We start from the raw sequence: 27,057 nt of genomic DNA on the forward strand, positions 1-27,057 counted from the left end.
CAACGCCCCACAGGCCACCGTCCTAAATTTGCACATTTCATGACTGCTTGCATTGGAAATGCTGCCTTTTAGGCTGGTGGAGACAGAATCTTTCCGCAATCTTATACTCAGTACTCAGTCCCCAGCCGACACTATTTTGCCCGGTATGCCATCCCCGCACTACACAAGCACGTGTACCAAAACATCTGTCGAGCCCTCAACAACGCAGTTACTGGGAGAGTCCACCTGACAACGGACAAGTAGACAAGTGCTTGTGGCCAGGGACGGTACATCTCCCTGATGGCACACTGGGTAAACATAGTGGAAGCCAGGACCCAGTCGGACCTTGGAACGGAACACATCCTCCCCACACCGAGGATAGTGGGCCCTATGTCAGTCAGAGTTGCCCCCACAGTGTACAGTTCCTGCACCTCATCCTCCTCTTCTCCATCTCAGATATCACCACATCAGTTACAAGCTGGAAGCACTGTAGTACTGCCTCAGCCAAGCGGCAACAGGCTGTGCTGAAACTCATAAGCTAAGGTGATAAACCTCACACTGCTTTTGAGTTGTGGACAGCTGTGAAAGAGCAGGCAGATCTGTGGCTGAGACCGCTGAACCTACATCCAGGCATGGTCGTGTATGACAATGGCCGTAACCAGGTGGCGGCTCTGAGGCGATGCGAGATCACACACGTACCATGCCTGGCTCATGTGCTTAATAGTGTTGAGCCACCCCCGTAGTGTTCGAGTTCGGTTCAGTTCGTCGAACACCCTTGTGTTCGCCGAACTGTTCGTCGAACTGTTCGTCGAACACCTTCGAACACCGTTAAAACCAATGGCAGGCAAACAAAAACACATAGAAACACATAGAAAACACTTTCAAAGGTGTCCAAAAGCTGACAAACTGCTCAGAAGACATAACTAACACATGGAAAAGTGACAAGTACATATAGTCATGCGAAAAGAAAAGAGGTGGAGGAGTAAAAGGAGGGGGAGAAACAGATATAGGCATGTCATGCCCTTCTAAAATCCAAAAAGTGAGAAGCTGACACGGCCAGTCCGTTCCTGCCCGTGCCACCTCTGTGTCGCCGGGTTTGTGCCAGAGCCGCGGTGGACCCTGACGGCCAGCCCCCCTCTCCCAATACTGGTGCCTGTCCGCTGGTGGGTCGAGCGAGCCCCCATGTGGTGGAGGCAGCTCTAAGCTTTTTAATTTAAATTGTCTCTCTAATTTGAATGAATACACTTTAAATCCTTTTACAAGGATCTATTGATCGGCAAGTCTCATGCCAGCAGCCGCGTAATTCCAGCTCCAGTAGCGTCCACTAAAGCTGCTGCAGTTAAAAAGCTTTTATAAGGATCGAGCTCGGCGGTCCACCGCAAGTCGTCCTACCGCCAGTCCCAGCCCCTATACCTTGGGGTGACTCCTGATGCTCTTCACTGAGTATCCCGTGGTCCCTAAGCATTTCCTTTGAAAAAATTAAGTGTCCAAACTACAGGTGGTGTAGCTTGCTTAACAGCCGGGATAATCCGCTGACTAGCAGACACTGCTACTAGGCACAAAATATTTCCTGGGCTAGATGCAGTTAAAAATAGAAATTTGATACTCTCGTTGGATGCTGAGAAAGCATTCCATAGAGTCTCCTGGCACGCCATATATTATTCTCTTAAAAAGCTTGGGGTAGGGGTCTAGGGGACCCTTTTATAGCCAAAATCACGGCCCTGTATCGCAATGCGTCACCTAGGCTGAAGATAAATGGAACTGTAGCACCCCGAGGGCTCGGTTGCTGCAGAGGTATTGCACCTCACCCAGAGGTGTGATATCTCACTCTCAGATAAGGATGGAGTGTGGATCAGGACCCCGACACCTGCATGCATTACACCACATTGCCGTGGGGCAGGGCGACCAATATGCCCCTGAGATGAGCACGACAGTCCCTGTCCCTGGCTGGAGTGGGGGGAGGGAACACTGAGGAAGGGGAACCCTGTAGTGCAAGAGCAGGGAGGAAGCAGTTCCTGGGTGCATTGAGAAGGGAGTATAAAAGGTGGGCACCATCTTAGTTCAGTGCAGAGAAGTCTGAGCAGAAGTGACAGGGAGCAGGGGCTCTGCATGAGCTCTGCTCCAGAGGCGGGCCTAGTAACAGAGGCCCAGGCCTGGAAGAGGGAGAAGGAAGGAAGAGGAGCGGAGAAGGCTCCAGGAACGAAGAATGAAGGTATCCCAGGTGTGTGGACGGGCGAGTCGCCACCGCACGCCCGAATCCACCTGCGTGGAGGGGTCAGGCCAAAGAGGGAGACCGGTCCCCAAAACTAGTGGAGGCGGGAAACGACCATCAGCTAGAAACCGGAGGCTGTGACATTTTATGTGGCGCAGCCCCTCGCTACACCCGCCAGGAGGGCAGCACATAGGGTCAGGGAAACTGGCGCCAAATTTACCAAGAGGAGGCCCGAGGCAGCTGGACAGAAGGGTTGGTAAGAAAGGCCAGACAAAGGACACACAAAGGGGGTCCTGTGAAGCGCTCCAAAGTTATCTGGGAGTTGTCTGAGCCCCTCACCTGGTGAGCACAGTACGACGTGGGCAGCCGTTACCTGCAGAAGTGGTCTGGATAATAAGAACTGTGAGTAAAGGCCCTGGACTGCATCACTGACTCCGTGTCTTTACTGCTGCTGCCCTGCACCATCACCCCCATCCTCCGCAAACACTGCCCTGAGGCTATACTCCTCCCGTGGGGGAGTTATGCTACGCTCTGCTGCACCCACAACACCAGCCTCATTGGTCTGCCCTGCAGCGGCGGTTCACTCTAACCGCAATCCACGGGTGGCGTAGTCGGACATTTAAACATCAAAACCACATAAATATTTCCGCCACTGGTTTGACCGCCCTGAGCCACGGAACCGGGTCGCCGCCACGGAGACTACAACCACCAGCATCCACCAAAAAGGGTCCGGCTCCGGATGTCCCAAGGCCCAGGGGGCGCGTCAGAATATTTTCATCACCTTTAATAATCACCAATGGGACAAGGCAGGGATGTCCTCTGTCCCCTCTCTTATACATCCTAGTGACGGAGCACCTGCTCTCATCAATTCGCCATAACCCCAATATTAGGTGGATTGAGGTGGGAGGCACCGAGTACAAGTTCTCTGCATTTGCTGATAATGTCCTAGCATATATCACTCAATCAAATATATCCATCCCTGCTGTTATGGCTGAAATAGATCACTTTGTTACATGGTCAAATTTTAAAATCAATACAGCGAAGTCTGAGGCCCTCGATGTCTCCCTCCCCAAATCCATACAGGATTCCATCCAGTCCAAGTTTCCCTTTGCCTGGCCCTCACAGGGTATCAAATTCTTAGGAATTCCTATTTATAGAGACCTCTCCCGTCTATGTTATCTTAATTTTGGGCCCTTTATTGAACAACTCCATACAGACCACGGTTGGCAAGTTAGAACTGTAAGATTCACTACGTGAACCACTGGTGTTTTGTGGAAAAGCACATGTACACTGTGTTCCAAATTATTATGCAAAAAGTGTTTAGGAGTGATAAGGGAAGAATTTGTTTGTTTGTCAGTTAAACTCATTGATGGTGATGTGTGTCAGGGCTCTTTATATCACTGTAAGCAATTGCAGACACCTGTGCTAATTAGTTTCGCAGGTGTGTCCAATGAGTGGCAAGACTACTTAAGAAGGCTGTCCCACATTATTAAGCAGCCTACGTTTTCTGCCAAAATGGGAAAGAAAAAGGATGTGTCGGCTGCTGAGAAGCAACAAATTGTGGAGTGTTTAGGTCAAGGCATGACTACAATCAACATTGTGCGATGATCAGGATGAAGTGTCTTGGCAATCAAGAAGTATGTAGCTGATTCACAGTACACACGTGTGCGTGCTGATAAGGGCAAATTGAGGACTTTCCTACAGGCAATTACGTCAGGTTAAAAGAGCAGCGGCAAAAAATCCTTGTCATAGCAGCAGACACGTTTTTGAAGCTGCTGGTGCCTCCAACGTCCCCCGAACAACAAGATGCAGGGTCCTTCAGAGGTTTGCAGCTATGCGTATGCCATCCTGTCGACCTCCTCTATCCACTGCACACAAGCAGAAACGGCTCCAGTGGGCCAAACATTACATGAAGACTGATTTCAAAACTGTTTTGTTCACGGATGAGTGCCGTGCAACGCTCGATGGTCCAGATGGATGGAGTGGAGGATGGCTGGTTGATGGATACCCCACGCAAACACGGCTACAGCGCCAACAAGGAGGAGGTGGAGTAATGTTTTGGGCTGGAATCATGGGGAGAGAGATTGTCAGTCCCTTTAGGATCCCTGAAGGGGTAAAGATGAACTCCATAATGTATGTGGAGTTTCTCAAACAGCACTTCCTGCCATGGTTCAAAAAAAAGAACCGTGTATTCCACAGCAAGATCATTTTTATGCATGATAATGCACCATCTCATGCTGCACATAACACATCTGCATCTCTGGCTGATATGGGCATAAAAGGGGACAAACTTATGGTGTGACCCCCATGCTCCCCTGACCTCTACCCCATTCAGAACCTCTGGAGCATCATCAAAAGGAGTGTCTATGATGGCGGGAGGCAGTTCACATCTAAGCAACAGCTCTGGGAGGGTATTCTGTCCTCATGCAAAACAATTGAAGCAGAAACCATCCAAAACCTGACAAATTCAATGGACGAGAGAGTTCAGAAGCTCCTTTCGAACAAGGGGTCCTATGTGCAAATGTAACATCACCTAGAATAAAGTTTTGAGTTGAAAACTGTTTGATTTCAGTTTCTAATAACCTGCTAATGCTTATAATTTCAAAAATGACCATTTTTTTGGTCTTTATTAAAATGAAAAGGTTGATTGAAGAGTGTGGGGGATCTAAGAGTGTGGCAACCCAGTAGTCAGGATTACTTTGAATTCTGACAATCTGAGGGTCATGTTGCAGGTAGTGCAGCAAGAAGGCACTTATGTGTCTTGCGCATCTCGGAGCCCCAAAATTATTTTCCGGGCTAGATGCAGCTAAAAATTATTATTAATTTTAAATCTGGTGGAGCTTAGTATAGATGGCCTAATAGAATCAGTACTGCACACTGCTACAAAGCCCAAATTAATTTCCAGCCAAGATACAGATAAACATGATTAGTAATTTTAAATCTGGTGGAGCTTAGTATAGATGGCCTAATAGAATCAGTACTGCACACTGCTACAAAGCAGTAATTTGAAAGCTTAAAACGGTTGGTGAGGTGATTTTAACCAATCATCAAGCTTTTACTCTCCCCAGGATGACACAGGGGTAGAAAAGTCGTTTCGGATCCATGATTTGTTCATCTTTATGAACGTGAGTCTGTCTACATTATCAGTGGAGAGCCGCGTGCGCTTATCTGTCAGCACACCACCAGCAGCGCTGAACACACGTTCAGACAGAACGCTGGCTGCGGGGCATGACAAGATCTCCAAGGCATAAGTGACGAGCTCCGGCCATTTATCCAGATTGGAAACCCAAAAAGAGCAAGGGTCCAGTGACACAGTCATAGCGTCAATGTTTACTTGGAGATACTCCTGTACCATCGTCTCTAGGCGTTGACTATGTGTCAGACTTCTTGTCTCCTGTGGCCTTGCAAAGGATGAGCTAAAAAAGTGGTGAAATGATTCCGCAAAATTGATGTTACCAGCAGATACTTTGTTTCTGTTAAGGTTTGAGTGCTGAACACTCGACGGTCCCACGATTGGCAAGTTGGAACTGTGAGATTCACTACGTGCACCACTGGTGTTTTGTGGAAAAGCACATGTAAGATTCTGCAACAGTCTCTGCTGATACTCCTGCATGCGTGCATCCCTTTCTATGGCAGGAATTATTTCTGCAAATTTACTTTTGTACCGAGGATCTAACAGTGTGGCAACCCAGTAGTCAGGATTATTTCTAATTCTCCCAATTCGAGGTTCATGTTGCTGGCAGTGCAGCAAGAAGGCACTCATGTGTCTTGCGCATCCAGGAGCACCAAGTCCCTGTTGTGTTGGTGGCGAGGTAACAATCATGCTTCCTTCCTCTGTCCTCTCCCCCCAACCTCGCACAACAGAAATGTGATCAAGGTCTCCCTCATCTGATGAGTCTTCCATCAGTTCGTCCTCCACTTCTTCCTGGGCTCCTGCACCTTCCTCACTAGTTTGGCTGCTACCATGCGCCCTGGTAAAACCATCTCCCCCACCCTCACATGCCTGCTGCCTTGGTGCTGCCGACCATCTGGACCTTGCAGATGTTAGCCCTTCCGCATACAACTCCTCCTCCTCTACTTCCTCCACCTCCTCTTGTGCCACCACCTGACTCCGAATTCTGTTTAGCATGTGCTCCAGCATGTAAATCACCGGAATAGTCATGCTGATAATGGCATCGTCAGCACTAAACATCTTCGTCGCCATTTCAAAACTGTGCAGAAGGGTGCATAGGTCCCTGATCTGAGACCACTCCTCCAGCGTGATTTGCCCCACCTCTGGATCCCGTTGGCCCAGGCTATACGTCAGAACGTATTGCACCAGGGCTTGTCGGTGCTGCCACAGTCGCTGCAACATGTGCAGAGTTGAATTCCACCAGGTAGGCACATCGCATTTTAGCCGGTGAAGTGGCAGGCCCAACGACTTCTGTAGAGATGTAAGTCGCTGAGCTGCGGGATGCGAACGGCGGAAGTGAGCACACAGCGACCGTGCCCTCTGCAGAAGGCCATCTAGTCCGGGATAGTGGGCTAAAAATTGCTGGACAACCAGGTTCAACACGTGAGCCATACAAGGCACGTGTGTGACATTGCCCCGGTGAAGGGCCGCACCCAGGTTTGCAGCATTGTCGCACACGGCCTTCCCTGGTTTCAGGTCCAGTGGAGACAACCATTCATGAAATTGGTTCTCCAGAGCTGACCACAACTCCTCAGCTGTGTGACTCACATTTCCCAGACATTTCAAAGTAAAAACCGCCTGATGACGTTGAGCCCTACTGCCAGCATAGTAAGGACGTGTGCAGGATCCCTTCTGCGCAGTTATAAAGCTTGTGGCATGACCAGAAAGGCTTTGGGTGCAGGTGGAGGACCGAGAGGAGGTTGAGGAGGCAGAAGCAGTGGAGGAACTTTGACATAAAGAGGATTGACGCACAACTCGTGGGGACGGCAAAACTTGGACAGCAGCCCCTTGTCCTGCTGTCACCATAGTTAACCAGTGCCCAGTCAGGGCCATGTAACGCCCCTGTCCATGCCTACTCATCCAAGTGTCTGTGGTGAAATGCACCCTGTCACACACAGAGTTTCTCAAAGAAGCGGTGATGTTGTGTGCGACATGCTGGTGGAGCGCAGGCACACCTTTCTTTGAGAAGTAGTGCCGACTGGGCATCTGGTACTGGGGCACTGCGACGGGCATAAGGTCTCGAAAATCCTCTGTGTCCACCAGGCGGAAAGGCAGCATTTCTGTAGCCAAGAGGTTGCAGATGGTGAAATTCAACCTCTTAGCTTTCTCATGGCTAGGAGCAAATGGTCTTTTACTTGTCCACATCTGAGGGACTGAGGGCTGGCTGTTGTGCTTAGACAGGGTTGAGAAGGGTGTCCCCGGCAAACTGCCGGTCTGTGAGGAAGATGCAGGCGGACATGTTAGGTTGCCTTGATCCAAAGGTGGTGCTATCTATGTCGGACAGCGCTGAACACCAGCTGGTGTTACCACCTCCAAAGAAAATGATGACTTGCCAATCACGCTGGCTGTTGGGGGTAAAGGGGTGGCAGGTCTGCGTCCCAAAACAGGTGTGACTGCTGTCCCCCCAGTCACAGAGGATGAAGAGGCTGTGGATGCACAAGATGTGGCAGACGGCGGTTGGCCCGGCCGGCTAGGCCGCATTGTAGCACAGTGAGCTTCCCACTGCAACTTATGCTTCATGTCCATGTGCCGGTTCATGCATGAAGTACTCAAACTATGTATTTTTTGGCCTCTACTTAGCTTTTGCTGACAAATGTTACAGATAACACGAGTTGGGTCATCTTTATCGATCTGAAAAAATGCCCAGGCTATGCAAGGCTTAGCACCCATGCGACCTGAAGAGCCACCACGACTTGTGTTCAGAGGCAGAGTTGTGTTTGAGGATGCAGTTGTTGACGTGCTTCCAGTACTACGTCTCTGTCCAGGAAGGCGCAACCTGACCTTGTCGTCACTAGCATCCTCCTCCACCTCCTCTGCTGACCTCATCTCTTGGCTGACTGTGGGTTGACAGTAAGTGGGATCTCCAACCTCATCATCATCACCCTGTGTGTTATCACACCCGTCGTCCTCAGAGCCAACCTGTTCCTGCCCTGACAAAAAGCTAAAGTTGTCGCTCCAACCAGGCATTTGAGTCTCATCATCGTCTTCCTCATTGTCTCCACCAACAGGAGTTACAGTTTGGGAATGAGGGTCTACATTATGGTCAGAACCTTCTGCGTCTGGTCCTGGATCCGACTCATAAAGATTCTGGGCATCAGTGCAGATCATTTCCTCGTCTGGATTCACAGAAGCGCTGGAGCCGACCTCTGATTCCCAGGCTATAGTATGAGTAAACAGCTCTGCAGACTCAGCCATCTGTTCTACCTCATACTCAGACGGGCAGCTGGAGATTTGGGAGCTGTGAGGAAGCGATTGGGGTGACACCTGTGAGGACTGGAGTATTTGTGATGTTGAAGTTGATGTGGAGGAGAGCCCACTTAAAGGAGCACTTGATATCCGTTGAAGCACCTGCTGTTTTTGTGCCTCATCTGGAATTTGTAGCGATTGGTGTGGCCGTAAGAAAGGGATCTTATCACATTGTCCGCTAAAAGAAGTAGACATTTTAGTTTTGCTGGAAGATGGTCTTTCTTCTGCAGATGTTACTGTTGCTTTAACACCTACTCCACGGACACAACCTTTTTTCCCCTTCCCAACACGCCTATTCCCCTTTCCACCAGCAGCAGGCCTTTTTCCACTCATTTTGGTTAAATAATTCACAACTCTGGAGTTGTTTGAACAAAAAAACAATGGATGGGAACCGAGCAGAGCTGAGTGGCCAAACTGTGGTATTTGGCCAAAACTATTGGCTGGGTTAGATGCAGAAAAAAATTATTTTTAATTTGCAACCTGATGGAGGTCAGTATAGATGGACTAATAGAACAAGTCCCACACACTGCTAGAAGGCCAAATATTTTTTCAGAGCTAGATTCAGAAAAAAATTATATTCAATTTGCAACCTGATGGAGGTCAGTATAGATGGACTAATAGAACAAGTCCCACACACTGCTAGAAGGCCAAATATTTTTTCAGAGCTAGATGCAGAAAAAAATTATTTTTAATTTGCAACCTGATGGAGGTCAGTATAGATGGACTAATAGAACAAGTACCACACACTGCTAGAAGGCCAAACATTTTTTCAGAGCTAGATGCAGAAAAAAATTATATTCAATTTGCAGCCTGATGGAGGTCAGTATAGATGGACTAATAGAACAAGTCCCACACACAGCTAGAAGCCCAAATATTTTTTCAGAAGTAGATGCAGAAAAAAATTATATTCAGTTTGCAACCTGATGGAGGTCAGTATAGATGGACTAATAGAACAAGTCGCACACCCTGCTAGAAGCCCAAATATTTTTTCAGAGCTAGATGCAGAAAAAAATTATATTCAATTTGCAACCTGATGGAGGTCAGTATAGATGGACTAATAGAACAAGTCCCACACACTGCTAGAAGCCCAAATATTTTTTCAGAGCTAGATGCAGAAAAAAATTATATTCAATTTGCAACCTGATGGAGGTCAGTATAGATGGACTAATAGAACAAGTCCCACACACTGCTAGAAGGCCAAATATTTTTTCAGAGCTAGATGCAGAAAAAAATTATATTCAATTTGCAACGTGATGGAGGTCAGTATAGATATACTAATAGAATGATGCTATGCCCAAAAGGTTTTACTTCACTAGGTGCAGTAAAAAAATTGGTATTCTATACACAGGTGGTGTAGCTTGCAACACAGATAGGCTACTCCAATGACTAACACACTCTGCAATAGGCCAAAAAGGATTAGCTTTGCTGGATTTAGCCAAATGCTGTGAAAAAAACTTGCACAGCACTGGCACAGACCTGCCTGGCAAAAACTGATAGGAACGATGTAACTTAGTCCTGAAAAGGACTGCAATTACAATTAGTCTTTACTCCCACAACCTATCTATTTAAGAGCACAGACCTGCCTGATAAAAGTCGTAGGAAATGCTGTAACCTAGTCGTTAAAAGGACTGCAATCACAACTATTCCCTACTAGTGTTGAGCCACCCCCGTAGTGTTCGAGTTCGGTTCGGTTCGTCGAACACCCGTGTGTTCGCCGAACTGTTCGTCGAACTGTTCGTCGAACACCTTTGAACACCGTTAAAACCAATGGCAGGCAAACAAAAACACATAGAAACACATAGAAAACACCTTCAAAAGTGTCCAAAAGCTGACAAACTGCTCAGAAGACACTACTAACACATGGAAAAGTGACAAGTACATATAGTCATGCGAAAAGAAAAGAGGTGGAGGAGTAAAAGGAGGGGGAGACACAGATATAGGCATGTCATGCCCTTCTAAAATCCAAAAAGTGAGAAGCCGAGACGGCCAGTCCGCTCCTGCCCGTGCCACCTCCGTGTCGCCGGGTTTGTGCCAGAGCCGCGGTGAACCCTGACGGCCAGCCCCCCTCTCCCAATACTGGTGCCTGTCCGCTGGTGGGTCGAGAGAGCCCCCCTGTGGTGGAGGCAGCTCTAAGCTTTTTAATTTAAATTGTCCCTCTAATTTGAATGAATACACTTTAAATCCATTTACAAGGATCTATTGGAGGGCAAGTCTCATGCCAGCAGCCGCGTAATTCCAGCTCCAGTAGCGTCCACTAAAGCTGCTGCAGTTAAAAAGCTTTTATAAGGATCGAGCTCGGCTGTCCACCGCAAGGCATCCTAGTGCCAGTCCCAGCCCCTATGTCTTGGGGTGCCTCCTGATGCTCTTCACTAAGTATCCCGTGGTCCCGAAGCATTTCCTTTGAAAAAATTAAGTGTCCAAACTACAGGTGGTGTAGCTTGCTTAACAGCCGGGATAATCCGCTGACTAGCAGACACTGCTACTAGGCACAAAGTATTTCCTGGGCTAGATGCAGTTAAAAATTTGTAAGTAGATACTCTCGTTGGATGCTGAGAAAGCATTCCATAGAGTCTCCTGGCACGCCATATATGATTCTCTTAAAAAGCTTGGGGTAGGGGTCTAGGGGACCCTTTTATAGCCAAAATCACGGCCCTGTATCACAATACGTCACCTAGGCTGAAGATAAATGGAACTGTAGCACCGAGGGCTCGGTTGCTACAGACGTATTGCACCTCACCCAGAGGTGTGATATCTCACTCTCAGATAAGGATGGAGTGTGGATCAGGACCCGACACCTGCATGCATTACACCACATTGCCGTGGGGCAGGGCGACCAATATGCCCCTGAGATGGGCACGACAGTCCCTGTCCCTGGCTGGAGTGGGGGGAGGGAACACTGAGGAAGGGGAACCCTGCAGTGCAGGAGCAGGGAGGAAGCAGTTCCTGGGTGCATTGAGAAGGGAGTATAAAAGGTGGGCACCATCTTAGTTCAGTGCAGAGAAGTCTGAGCAGAAGTGGCAGGGAGCAGGGGCTCTGCATGAGCTCTGCTCCGGAGGCGGGCCTAGTAACAGAGGCCCAGGCCTGCAAGAGGGAGAAGGAAGGAAGAGGAGCGGAGAAGGCTCCAGGAACGAGGAATGAAGGGATCCCAGGGGTGCGGACGGGCGAGTCGCCACCGCACGCCCGAATCCACCTGCGTGGAGGGGTCAGGCCAAAGGGGGAGACCGGTCCCCGAACTAGTGGAGGCAGGAAACGACCCTCAGCTAGAAACCGGAGGCTCTGACATTTTATGTGGCGCAGCCCCTTGCTCCACCCGCTAGGAAGGCACCACATAGGGTCAGGGAAACTGGCGCCAAGTTTACCAAGAGGAGGCCCGAGGCAGCCGGACAGAAGTGTTGGTAAGAAAGGCCAGACAAAGGACACACAAAGGGGGTCCTGTGAAGCGCTCCAAAGTTATCTGGGAGTTGTCTGAGCCCCTCACCTGGTGAGCACAGTACGACGTGGGCAGCCGTTACCTGCAGACGTGGTCTGGATAATAAGAACTGTGAGTAAAGGCCCTGAACTGCATCACTGACTCCGTGTCGTTACTGCTGCTGCCCTGCACCATCACCCCCATCCTCCGCATACACTGCCCTGAGGCTATACTCCTCCCGTGGGGAGTTATGCTACGCTCTGCTGCACCCACAACACCAGCCTTAGCGGTCTGCCCTGTAGCGGCGGTTCACTCTGACCGCAATCCACGGGTGGCGTAGTCGGACATTTAAACATCAAAACCACATAAATAGTTCCGCCACTGGTTTGACCGCCCTGAGCCACGGAACCGGATCGCCGCCACGAAGACTACAACCACCAGCATCCACCAAAAAGGGTCCGGCTCCGGGTGTCCCAAGGCCCAGGGGGTGCGTCAGAACATTTTCATCACCTTTCACAATCACCAATGGGACAAGGCAGGGATGTCCTCTGTCCCCTCTCTTATACATCCTAGTGACGGAGCACCTGCTCTCATCAATTCGCCATAACCCCAATATTAGGTGGATTGAGGTGGGAGGCACCGAGTACAAGTGCTCTCTATTTGCTGATGATGTCCTAGTATATATCACTCAATCACATATATCCATCCCTGCTGTTATGGCTGAAATAGATCACTTTGTTACATGGTAAAATTTTAAAATCAATGCAGCGAAGTCTGAGGCCCTCGATGTCTCCCTCCCTAAATCCATATAGGATTCCATCCAGTCCAACTTTCCCTTTGCCTGGCCCTCACAGGGTATCAAATACTTAGGAATTCCTATTCATAGAGACCTCTCCCATCTATGTTATCTTAATTTTGGGCCCTTTATTGAACAATTCCATACAGACCACGGTTGGCAAGTTAGAACTGTAAGATTCACTACGTGAACCACTGGTGTTTTGTGGAAAAGCACATGTACACCGCGTTCCAAATTATTATGCAAAAAGTGTTTAGGAGTGATAAGGGAAGAATTTGTTTGTTTGTCAGTTAAACTCATTGATGGTGATGTGTGTCAGGGCTCTTTATATCACTGTAAGCAATTGCAGACACCTGTGCTAATTAGTTTGGCAGGTGTGTCCAATGAAAGGCAAGACTACTTAAGAAGGCTCTCTCACATTATTAAGCAGCCTACATTTTCTGCCAAAATGGGAAAGAAAAAGGATGTGTCGGCTGCTGAGAAGCAACAAATTGTGGAGTGTTTAGGTCAAGGCATGACTACAATCAACATTGTGCGATGATCAGGATGAAGTGTCTTGGCAATCAAGAAGTATGTAGCTGATTCACAGTACACACGTGTGCGTGCTGATAAGGGCAAATTGAGGACTCTTTCCTACAGGCAATTACGTCAGGTTGAAAGAGCAGCGGCAAAAAAGCCTTGTCATAGCAGCAGACAAGTTTTTGAAGCTGCTTGTGCCTCCAACGTCCCCCGAACAACAAGATGCAGGGTCCTTCAGAGGTTTGCAGCTGTGCATATGCCATCCTGTCGACCTCCTCTATCCACTTCACACAAGCAGAAACGGCTCCAGTGGGCCAAACATTACATGAAGACTGATTTCAAAACTGTTTTGTTCACGGATGAGTGCCGTGCAGCGCTCGATGGTCCAGATGAATGGAGTGGAGGATGGCTGGTTGATGGACACCCCACGCAAACACGGCTACAGCGCCAACAAGGAGGAGGTGGAGTAATGTTTTGGGCTGGAATCATGGGGAGAGAGATTGTCGGCCCCTTTAGGATCCCTGAAGGCGCTAAAGATGAACTCCATAATGTATGTGGATTTTCTCAAACAGCACTTCCTGCCATGGTTCAAGAAGAAGAACCGTGTATTTCACAGCAAGATCATTTTTCTGCATGATAATGCACCATCTCATGCTGCACATAAAACATCTGCATCTCTGGCTGATATGGGCATAAAAGGGGACAAACTTATGGTGTGACCCCCATGCTCCCCTGACCTCTACCCCATTCAGAACCTTTGGAGCATCATTAAAAGGAGTGTCTATGATGGCGGGAGGCAGTTCACATCTAAGCAACAGCTCTGGGAGGGTATTCTGTCCTCATGCAAAACAATTGAAGCAGAAACCATCCAAAACCTGACAAATTCAATGGACGAGAGAGTTCAGAAGCTCCTTTCGAACAAGGGGTCCTATGTGAAAATGTAACATCACCTAGAATAAAGTTTTGAGTTGAAAACTGTTTGATTTCAGTTTCTAACAACCTGCTAATGCTTATAATTTCAAAAATGACCATTTTTTTGGTCTTTATTAAAATGAAAAGGTTGATCGAAAAGTTTGGGGGATCTAAGAGTGTGGCAACCCAGTAGTCATGATTACTTCGAATTCTGACAATATGAGGGTCATGCTGCAGCTAGTGCAGCAAGAAGGCACTTATGTGTCTTGCGCATCTCGGAGCCCCAAAATTATTTTCCGGGCTAGATGCAGCTAAAAATTATTTTTAATTTTAAATCTGGTGAAGCTTATTATAGATGGCCTAATAGGATCAGTGCTGCACACTGCTACAAAGCCCAAATTATTTTCCAGTCAAGATACAGATAAACATGATTAGTAATTTGAAAGCTTAAAACGGTTGGTAGGGTGATTTTAACCAATCATCAAGCTTTTACTCTCCCCAGGATGACACAGGGGTAGAAAAGTCGTTTCGGATCCATGATTTGTTCATCTTTATGAACGTGAGTCTGTCTACATTATCAGTGGAGAGCCGCGTGCGCTTATCTGTCAGCACACCACCAGCAGCGCTGAACACACGTTCAGACAGAACGTTGGCTGCGGGGCATGACAAGATCTCCAAGGCGTAAGTGGCTAGCTCCGGCCATTTATCCAGATTGGAAGCCCAAAAAGAGCAAGGGTCCAGTGACACAGTCGTGGCTTCAATGTTTACTTGGAGATACTCCTGTACCATCGTCTCTAGGCGTTGACTATGTGTCAGACTTCTTGTCTCCTGTGGCCTTGCAAAGGATGGGCTAAAAAAGTGGTGAAATGATTGCGCAAAATTGATGTTACCAGCAGATACTGTGGTTCTGTTACGGTTTGAGTGCTGAACACTTGACGGTCCCACGGTTGGCAAGTTGGAACTGTGAGATTCACTACGTGCACCACTGGTATTTTGTGGAAAAGCACATGTAAGATTCTGCAACAGTCTCTGCTGATACTCCTGCATGCGTGCATCCCTTTCTATGGCAGGAATAATTTCTGCAAATTTACTTTTGTACCGGGGATCTAACAGTGTGGCAACCCAGTAGTCAGGATTATTTCTAATTCTCACAATTCGAGGGTCATGTTGCAGGTAGTGCAGCAAGAAGGCACTCATGTGTGTTGCGCATCCAGGAGCACCAAGTCCCTGTTGTGTTGGTGGCGAGGTAACAATCATGCTTCCTTCCTCTGTCCTCTCCCCCCAACCTCGCACAACAGAAATGTGATCAAGGTCTCCCTCATCTGATGAGTCTTCCATCAGTTCGTCCTCCACTTCTTCCTGGGCTCCTGCACCTTCCTCACTAGTTTGGCTGCTACCATGCGCCCTGGTAAAATCATCTCCCCCACCCTCACATGCCTGCCGCCCTGGTGCTGCCGACCGTCTGGACCTTGCAGATGTTAGCCCTTCCGCATACAACTCCTCCTCCTCTACTTCCTCCACCTCCTCTTGTGCCACCACCTGACTCCGAATTCTGTTTAACATGTGCTCCAGCATGTAAATCACCGGAATAGTCATGCTGATAATGGCATCGTCAGCACTAAACATCTTCGTCGCCATTTCAAAACTGTGCAGAAGGGTGCATAGGTCCCTGATCTGAGACCACTCCTCCAGCGTGATTTGCCCCACCTCTGAATCTCGTTGGCCCAGGCTATACGTCAGAACGTATTGCACCAGGGCTTGTCGGTGCTGCCACAGTCGCTGCAACATGTGCAGAGTTGAATTCCACCGGGTAGGCACATCGCATTTTAGCCGGTGAAGTGGCAGGCCCAACGACTTCTGTAGAGATGTAAGTCGCTGAGCTGCGGGATGCGAACGGCGGAAGTGAGCACACAGCGACCGTGCCCTCTGCAGAAGGCCATCTAGTCTGGGATAGTGGGCTAAAAATTGCTGGACAACCAGGTTCAACACGTGAGCCATACAAGGCACGTGTGTGACATTGCCCCGGCGAAGGGCCGCACCCAGGTTTGCAGCATTGTCGCACACGGCCTTCCCTGGTTTCAGGTCCAGTGGAGACAACCATTCATGAAATTGGTTCTCCAGAGCTGACCACAACTCCTCAGCTGTGTGACTCACATTTCCCAGACATTTCAATGTAAAAACCGCCTGATGACGTTGAGCCCTACTGCCAGCATAGTAAGGAGGTGTGCAGGATCCCTTCTGCGCAGTTAGAAAGCTTGTGGCATGACCAGACAGGCTTTGGGTGCAGGTGGAAGACCGAGAGGAGGTTGAGGAGGCAGAAGCAGTGGAGGAAAAATGACATAAAGAGGATTGACGCACAACTCGTGGGGACGGCAAGACTTGGACAGCAGCCCCTTGTCCTGCTGTCACCATAGTTACCCAGTGCCCAGTCAGCGACATGTAACGCCCCTGTCCATGCCTACTCGTCCAAATGTCTGTGGTGAAATGCACCCTGTCACACACAGAGTTTCTCAAAGAAGCGGTGATGTTGTGTGCGACATGCTGGTGGAGCGCAGGCACACCTTTCTTTGAGAAGTAGTGCCGACTGGGCATCTGGTACTGGGGCACTGCGACGGACATAAGGTCTCGAAAATCCTCTGTGTCCACCAGGCGGAAAGGCAGCAATTCTGTAGCCAAGAGCTTGCAGATGGTGAAATTCAACCTCTTAGCTTTCTCATGGCTAGGAGGAAATGGTCTTTTACTTGTCCACATCTGAGGGACCGAGGGCTGGCTATTGTGCTTAGACGGGGTTGATAAGGGTGTCCCCGGCAAACTGCCGGTCTGTGAGGAAGATGCAGGCGGACATGTTAGGTTGCCTTGATCCAAAGGTGGTGCTATCGATGTCGGACAGCGCTCAAGACCAGCTGGTGTTACCACCTCCAAAGAAAATGATGACCTGCCAATCACGCTGGCTGTTGCGGGTAAAGAGGTGGCAGGTCTGCGCCCCAAAACAGGTGTGACTGCTGTCCCCCCAGTCACAGAGGATGAAGAGGCCGCGGATGCACAAGATATGGCAGACGGTGGTTGGCCCGGCCGGCTAGACCGCATTGTAGCACACTGAGCTTCCCACTTTCCCACTGCAACTTATGCTTCATGTCCATGTGCCGGTTCATGCATGAAGTACTCAAACTATGTATTTTTTGGCCTCTACTTAGCTTTTGCTGACAAATGTTACAGATAACACGAGTTGGGTCATCTTTATCGATCTGAAAAAATGCCCAGGCTATGCAAGGCTTAGCACCCATGCGACCTGAAGAGCCACCACGACTTGTGGTGAGAGGCAGAGTTGTGTTTGAGGATGCAGTTGTTGACGTGCTTCCAGTACTACGTCTCTGTCCAGGAAGGCGCAACCTGACCTCGTCGTCACTAGCATCTTCCTCCACCTCCTCTGCTGACCTCATCTCTTGGCTGACTGTGGGTTGACAGTAAGTGGGATCTCCGACCTTATCATCATCACCCTGTGCGTTATCACACCCGTCGTCCTCAGAGAAAACCTGTTCCTGCCCTGACAAAAAACTAAAGTTGTCGCTCCAATCAGGTATTTGAGTCTTATCATCGTCTTCCTCATTGTCTCCACCAACAGGAGTTACAGTTTGGGAATGAGGGTCTACATTATGGTCAGAACCTTCTGCGTCTGGTCCTGGATCCGACACATAAAGATTCTGGGCATCAGTGCAGATCATTTCCTCGTCTGGATTCACAGAAGCGCTGGAGTCGACCTCTGATTCCCAGGCTATAGTATGAGTAAACAGCTCTGCAGACTCAACCATCTGTTCTACCTCATACTCAGACGGGCAGCTGGAGATTTGGGAGCTGTGAGGAAGCAAGTGCGATTTGGGTGACACCTTTGAGGACTGGAGTATTTGTGATGTTGAAGTTGATGTGGAGGAGAGCCCACTTAAAGGAGCACTTGATATCCGTTGAAGCACCTGCTGTTTTTGTGCCTCATCTGGAATTTGTAGCGATTGGCGTGGCCGTAAGAAAGGGATCTTATCACATTGTCCGCTAAAAGAAGTAGACATTTTAGTTTGGCTGGAAGATGGTCTTTCTTCTGCACCTACCCCACGGACACAACCTTTTTTCCCCTTCCCAACACGCCTATTCCCCTTTCCACCAGCAGCAGGCCTTTTTCCACTCATTTTGATGGTTAACTAATTCACAACTCTGGAGTTGTTTGCACAAAAAAACAATGGATGGTAACCGAGCAGAGCTGAGTGGCCAAACTGTGGTATTAGGCCAAAACTATTGGCTGGGTTAGATGCAGAAAAAAATTATTTTTAATTTGCAACCTGATGGAGGTCAGTATAGATGGACTAATAGACCAAGTCCCACACACCGCTAGAAGCCCAAATATTTTTTCAGAGCTAGATGCAGAAAAAAATTATTTTTAATTTGCAACCTGATAGAGGTCAGTATAGATGGACTAATAGACCAAGTCCCACACACCGCTAGAAGCCCAAATATTTTTTCAGAGCTAGATGCAGAAAAAAATTATATTCAATTTGCAACCTGCTGGATGTCAGTATAGAAGGACTAATAGAACAAGTCCCACACACTGCTAGAAGCCCAAATATTTTTTCAGAGCTAAATGAAGAAAAAAATTATTTTTAATTTGCAACCTGATGGAGGTCAGTATAGATGGACTAATAGACCAAGTCCCACACACTGCTAGAAGCCCAAATATTTTTTCAGAGCTAGATGCAGAAAAAAATTATTTTTAATTTGCAACCTGATGGAGGTCAGTATAGATGGACTAATAGACCAAGTCCCACACACCGCTAGAAGCCCAAATATTTTTTCAGAGCTAGATGCAGAAAATTTTTTTATTCAATTTGCAACCTGATGGAGGTCAGTATAGATGGACTAATAGACCAAGTCCCACACACTGCTAGAAGCCCAAATATTTTTTCAGAGCTAGATGCAGAAAAAAATTATTTTTAATTTGCAACCTGATGGAGGTCAGTATAGATGGACTAATAGACCAAGTCCCACACACTGCTAGAAGCCCAAATATTTTTTCAGAGCTAGATGCAGAAAAAAATAATTTTTAATTTGCAACCTGATGGAGGTCAGTATAGATGGACTAATAGAACAAGTCCCACACGCTGCTAGAAGCCCAAATATTTTTTCAGAGATAAATGAAGAAAAAAATTATTTTTAATTTGCAACCTGATGGAGGTCAGTATAGATGGACTAATAGACCAAGTCCCACACACTGCTAGAAGCCCAATATTTTTTCAGAGCTAGATGCAGAAAAAAATTATTTTTAATTTGCAACCTGATGGAGGTCAGTATAGATGGACTAATAGACCAAGTCCCACACACCGCTAGAAGCCCAAATATTTTTTCAGAGCTAGATGCAGAAAAAAATTATATTCAATTTGCAACCTGCTGGAGGTCAGTATAGAAGGACTAATAGAACAAGTCCCACACACTGCTAGAAGCCCAAATATTTTTTCAGAGCTAAATGAAGAAAAAAATTATTTTTAATTTGCAACCTGATGGAGGTCAGTATAGATGGACTAATAGACCAAGTCCCACACACTGCTAGAAGCCCAAATATTTTTTCAGAGCTAGATGCAGAAAAAAATTATATTCAGTTTGCAACCTGATGGAGGTCAGTATAGATGGACTAATAGAATGATGCTATGCCCAAAAGATTTTACTTCACTAGGTGCAGTAAAAAAATTGGTATTCTATACACAGGTGGTATATCTTGCAACACAGATAGGCTACTCCACTGACTAACACACTCTGCAATAGGCCAAAAAGGATTAGCTTTGCTAGATTCAGCCAAATGCTGTGAAAAAAACTTGCACAGCACTGGCACAGACCTGCCTGGCAAAAACTGATAGGAACTGATGTAACCTAGTCCTGAAAAGGACTCCAATTACAATTAGTCTTTACTCCCACAATCTATCTATTTAAGAGCACAGACCTGCCTGATAAAAGTCGTAGGAAATGCTGTAACCTAGTCCTTAAAAGGACTGCAATCACAACTATTCCCTACTCCCAAGCTATCTGTATATTTGTGCGAAAATTGGCTTGAAATTAACAAGGTATAGCGCACACAGCAACAGCGGTGCCGTCTAACACGCAGCTGCAGCAGTGAGAAAATGGTGGCGACGGGGAAAATGGCTTGGTCTTATAGGGCAAGGACATGTGACATACACTGCCAATCACACATGCCCTTGCTTGTGTGAAAAAAAGCACTTCGCTCCGTGTGTGCGCTGCTGATAGGCTGACAGATTGCACCTCCCCACTGCAAATGCGGGAAAGAGAAAAAAAAATGGAGATCTTCATTGTTCCTGCAGAGATCCATCCCCGCCCCTCCCCCCGCCCCGCTGTACACTCAAACTGCGTATTAACATTAATTTTCATCATTACTGAGAAAAAATCCAGTTATGATTTTGGTGCACGAACAGTTATCGAACATAACCTCGAACAGCCGAATTTTTCTCAAATTGTTCGTGTACGCCGACCGGCTCGAACACCGCCCAAAACAGCTCGAATTTGAGATTGGCGAACAGTTCGAGTAGAACAACGCTCATCTCTATTCCCTACTCCAAGCTATCTGTAGATTTGTGCGAAAATTGGCTTGAAATTAACAAGGTATAGCGCACACAGCAACAGCGGTGCCGTCTAACACGCAGCTGCAGCAGTGAGAAAATGGTGGTGACGGGGAAAATGGCTGGGTCTTATAGGGCAAGGACATGTGACATACACTGCCAATGACACATGCCCTTGCTTGTGTGAAAAAAAGCACTTCGCTCCGTGTGTGCGCTGCTGATAGGCTGACAGATTGCACCTCCCCACTGTAAATGCGGGAAAGAGAAAAAAAAAATGGAGATCTTCATTATTCCTGCAGAGATCCATCCCCTGCCCTCCCCCCGCCCCGCTGTACACTCAAACTGCGTATTAACATTAATTTTCATCATTACTGAGAAAAAATCCAGTTATGATTTTGGTGCACGAACAGTTATCGAACATAACCTCGAACAGCCGAATTTTTCTCAAATCGTTCGTGTTCGCCGAACGGCTCGAACACCGCCCAAAACAGCTCGAATTTGAGATTGGCGAACAGTTCGAGTAGAACAACACTCATCTCTAGTGCTTAACCTCGTGGTTCAGCGGTTTCTTAAATCGTACCCCGAGTTGCCAGATCTGCTCGTCAAAGTACGCTGCCTGTCAGCTCATTTTCTCAAGTCGGCTACAGCCTCCGCCGACCCTTGCTGTGTTGCCGCAGCATTTGCAGCTTCCGGCACACCGACTGGTGTGTGATGTCCCCACACATTGGAACTCTACCCTCCGCATGTTGCCAAGGATTTGTGAGCAGAAGAGAGCAGTTGTGGAGTACCAGCTGCAACAAGGCCGTCGATATTCAGGTCAGACTCCACACATAAGACCTCAGGAGTAGACCTGGATGTCTGACATATATACCATCCTGACAAACTTTGAGGAGTCCACCAAGATGGTGAGTGGTGATGACACCATCATTAGCGTCAGCTTCCCTCTTGTCTGTCTTTTGTAAAATTCTCTGCAGAGAATTAAAGAGGCGGCATTGCAGCCAGAGTATGATGAGTTGGATCAAGAAGGCGTAGCGGGCGATTACACACAGCCCAGCTTCATCTCATCCCAATGTGCATTGGGGGACAATGAGGGAGAGGAGGGGGAGGAGGAGGAAGAACAGGAGCTGGTATCATGCGCTGTAGACGTTAGTACCTGTACAACTGTCATACCGTCGGTTCAGCGTGGGTGGCCTGAGGACAGGGAGGAGGAGGAGAGCATGGTCAGTCGTCATCTTGGTGAGGACATGGAAGTCTTGCCCGTTACCAGTCTGGCACGCATGGCTGACTTTATGTTACGCTGCCTTAACCGTGACCCTTGTGTTGTAAAAATGTTGGGTGACAGTCATTACTGGTTGGTGACACTTTTAGACCCCCGCAACAAGTAGAACTTTCACTCTCTTATTCCTGAGGTGGAGAGGTCTACAAAAATGGGGCAGTACCAGAAGGCCATTGCTGCAGAACTGTTAAAAAATTCCCATCTGAACACGCTAGCGGCAGAGGTCACAGTTCGTTGACTAACCAAGGCATAAAGGCGAGAGAGACGCAACTCCAATCCAGCAGAGGCAGGGGAACACTGTCAACATTCTGGGACAGTTTTCTGTGACCCACCCAGCTTACAGGACCTGAGGCGCGGGGTACTCTCACAAGGAGTGGAAAGTTTCAAAAGATGGTGAGGGAGTACCTTGCCGACCGTACCAGCATCCTCCGTGATTCCTCTGTGCCTTTTAATTATTGGGTATCCAAGCTGGACACTTGGAATGAACTCGCTCTGTACGCCTTGGAGGTCCTGGCCTGCCCTGCCGCTAGCATGTTATCGGAGCATGTTTTTAGAGCAGCTGTGGGAATTATATCTGATGAGCATACTCACCTGTCAACTGACAATGCTGACAAGCTGACCCTTATCAAAATGAACATGGGCTGGATTGGGCCAGACTTCTCATCACCACCAAATGACAACATAGTAATATAAAGTCAAATCCACTGTGTTATTTCGGGAGGTGTATTCCCATGCACCGCTTCACACCCACACATGGGTATACGCTTGCTCATTTCGGCTGTATTTTGCTCTTCTCCTTATCCTCAGCCTCCACGACCACTATACCACCAGGGTGACCTTGGTCCGTGTTGCCAGCATTGCAAGTTCTTCCCTCCTAATTATTGGCAGCTTTTGCTTGGAAGGCATTGGCAAAGACTATGGGAGACCCACTCCCCAATCATGGGAATAATGTTTTTAAGATGCTGTACTGCATGGCCCTTCCAAGGGGCATTAAAACCGTCTTGATAAGCTACTGCGACCTCCATGTCTCTTCCAAGGGGCATTAAAACCATCTTGTTAAGCTACTGCGACCTCCACGTCTCTTCCAAGGGGCATTAAAACCGTCTTGTTAAGCTACTGCGACCTCCACCTTCTCTTCCAAGGGGCATTAAAACCGTCTTTTTAAGCTATTGCGACCTCCGCGTCTCTTCCAAGGGGCATTAAAACCATCTTGTTAAGCTACTGCAACCTCCACGTCTCTTCCAAGGGGCATTAAAACCGTCTTGTTAAGCTACTGCAACCTCCACGTCTCTTCCAAGGGGCAGTAAACCCGTCTTGTAAAGCTACTGAGATCTCCACATCTCTTCCAAGGGGCATTAAAACCGTCTTGTTAAGCTACTGCAACCTCCATGTCTCTTCCAAGGGACATTAAAACCGTCTTGTTAAGCTACTGCAACCTCCACGTCTCTTCCAAGGGGCATTAAAACCGTCTTGCTAAGCTACCGCAACCTCCACGTCTCTTCCAAGGGGCATTAAAACCATCTTGTTATGCTACTGCGACCTCCACGTCTCTTCCAAGGGGCATTAAAACCGTCTTGTTAAGCTACTGTGACCTCCACGTCTCTTCCAAGTGGCATTAAAACCGTCTTGTTAAACCTTCCTGAACTCCACAGCTTTTCCAAGGGGCATTGAAATGTTGTTTTTAATTAACTCTAACCTCCATGACTCTTCTAACAGGCATGCATTTCCTCCTAATTTTAGTCAGCTTTTGCTTTTCAATGCATAGGCGAACACTAAGGGAGACCCACTCCCCAATAATGGGTAGAAGTTTTTTAGTATGCTGTAATCCACGTCTGTTTTAAGGGCCATTGCAGTTCCTCGTCATTTTTGGAAAGCCTTCCATTCACTGCTTAGGCCAACAGTGCACAGGAGACCCAGTTGCTATAAATGGGAAAAACGGTTTAGTAAAGGCCCTCTGACCTCCATGTCACTTCCAAGGGGCATTGGAGTGCCTCGAAATTTTTGGTAGGCATTGCACTCACTGTGTGCCCTATAACTGTGTAGTCGAAACACTCCTTTTGGTACAGAAACATCCTACAAGACATGTGAATGGTCCCTGTTCCTCATTCATCACCTGAAGCTTTGTTTTAACGGGAGTTATAGAACTGGGATAGTAGCAGGAAAACATCCAGCAATCCTTGGAGGAGGTAGGATATGCGCCAAAATGCTGACCACCTCAGACCTAGCCGCTACTACATACATGCACTTGCATTCCAAGGAACAGAAAGCTAAGGAGATGGATGGCCTCATGATCATGAATAATTTACTAGTTGGGTAGGAGGCCGACCACTGCTGCTGTCTACCTTTTGAACTTTGTGTTGAAGCCTGATTGACCCAGGACCCGCAATCCTCTATGTCTGGAGGACGTGTTGCATCCCAGTGTCCAACTGTGTCCTGGCTTCCACAATATTAACCCAGTGTGAAGGCGTGAGATGTACCATCCCTGGCCACATTCACTTGTCCACGTGTTTGTGGTTAGGCTGTCCTTCAAATAGGGTCGGCTGGGGACCGTTTATGGACCTCGGGCCGCCCCCAGGCGGCTGGGGACCGTGTGTGGACACCCGGCCGCGGGGCGGCTGGGGACTGTTTATGGACACCCAGCTGCCCCCTGATGGCTGGGGACCGAGCATGAATACCCGTCCGCCGGGCAGCTGGGGACTGAGTATGGATACCAGGCCGCCAACACAGCCATGACATGGTGGCCAGATTCCGCCTCCACATGCCTAAAAGGCCCAATTTCAAGTGCAAGCAAGCTAGCAGTATGGTATTGCAGCCTGGGGGTGGGTGGGTGGCAGGCTGCATACTTGTGCTTGCATTGCAAGGAATTGGGGAGGTACAATTGAACACTGCCCTGGGACAAGGACTTGCACGGGGATAGTTGCAAGTCTGCATTTTCTGATGCGGCAAGGATCACTTCTGATGGGCACACTTTTAGGCAGTGACCTGGGTGTCAGAGATGCTTCCAGGGGTCTTCCCCATGCTGTTCCCATGTCTTTTCAGCACTGTAGGCATGTGTCACACAGCACATGTCCAGATAAGATTGTAAAATGTTAAAATGACATTTCCCGGTGAATGCATTTGTCACGGTTGAAAGCAATGCAAAAGTGCAAAAACGCATAAAAAATGCTACTTGTGATCATAGCCCAAGGTATGGAGGAGTATTTTTGTTTTTGGTTATTTATTTTACCTTATACACAAGTCTTTACCCTGGAAAGGAAGTTCCTTAACATATTTCCCAGGAAAACCGTTTCAGTTTCGCTTTTGAACGTTTTATTGTGAGCCTGTAAAAGTGGCTTAATACCTCTGACTACGTTGTTGACAGCAGTGACCTATGGGTTAGAAATGCTTCCTGAGGCGATGCCCATGCTGTCCCCATGTCTTTTGAGCACTGTCACTATCGTTTTGGGCACTTTTTAGGCTTTCTACAGACTGCCGGGGGTGCTGCCGCAAAAATGTTCGGGTCTCCCATAGACTAACATTGGGCTCGTTGCTCGGGTCGAGCACCCGAGTATCACGGCGAGCTCGGCCTGAGCTTCGAGCACCCGAGCATTTTAGTGCTCGCACAACACTAGTTACTACCCTATTTGATGTTCGCCGTCCGTGAGGTAACCTAGGCTTCCACAGGGTTCTCTCCCTTTGAGTTATTGTACTGCAGACCCCCTACGGGTCTGTTGGACGTAGCCAAAGAGACGTGGGAACAAGAGTTATCTCCACATAGGAGTATAATTGAACACATGGCTACTATGCAGGACCGGATTGTGGCGGTCATGCCCATTGTGAAAGAAAATCTGTTAGATGCCCAGGCAGCACGGAGGCACACATATAATAAAAGAGCCACGGTCAGGTCTTTTAACAAGGGCGATCGGGTGGTAGTACGAGTACCCTTAGCCAGGGGTGTGTCCGGGGGAAGGGTCAGGATAAGTGATGCTCTCACTAAACAGCAGCGACGGGAGGCTCGCTCACTGTACCGGGTACCCGAAGCCTGGAGGCAAGCCAGCATGGCTGAAGTAAAACAAATGCTCCAGCTAGGAGTCATCGAGGATTGTGCGAGTCACCAGGCGGTTTCTGTCACTGCAAAATTTCAGTCTCTCTGTAGAAGTCGCAGGCAAACATGGAAGTTTGAACAGAGGGGGGGATATGTGAGGCAGGGACTGGGATCGTATACGAGGGACATTATATATCCCCAGAATGTGTACAGAGACCTATTAAATCCATTGGAGTGCATTGCAGTCACAGAAACAGCTGCAGCTGCAATGCAGGAATGAAGGTGAGCATTGACCTGGTCAGGCTATCAGGCTAATTCAGGTTAAGTGAAATGTGGCAGGGCCTTCATTTCTTTGGGGAGGCTACAGGAAGGCAGTGGGGAGGCCTCCTCCCTCCAACCCGGGTTTTCCAGTGGCTCTTGCCACAGGTCCTTTAAAAACCCTGCATTAAGGATTAGTGTTGTTCAGTGTTGGAACCTGCTAGGAGCATAGCAGGAAAGCTCAGTGGACCTGTGAGCAGCTGAACCCACGCCTGGGAAGGCTCTGCACTCATCAGGCTCTGAGTGGCCCGGCGCGGCTGTTGCCCCTGACAACCGTTGTTATGGACTTGTGGCAACCCAGCTGCAAACCGGAGGACTTTTCTGTTTACCCGTGAGTCTGCTGAATAAAAGCTGCTTATGTTGGACTTGCTTGGGTCACTGCCTCAGTTACTGCACGGTGTGAACACCGCCGCCTTACAAATGATATACACATTATGCCATGGCACCACTATTAGTATTTGGTCAGTATTTTTTCTCTTGACTGGAAGCCAAAACCAGGTGAGGAACAATCAGAGAAAAAGTATAATAGAAACAAGTGCACCAGTTCTGCATTTATCACCCACTCCTGGTTTTGGATCCCACTCCT

The sequence above is a fragment of the Phyllobates terribilis genome, unplaced genomic scaffold, assembly GCF_046119375.1.
Source record: "Phyllobates terribilis strain yellow unplaced genomic scaffold, ASM4611937v1 Scaffold_4__5_contigs__length_816908805, whole genome shotgun sequence".
NCBI lineage: Eukaryota > Metazoa > Chordata > Amphibia > Anura > Dendrobatidae > Phyllobates > Phyllobates terribilis.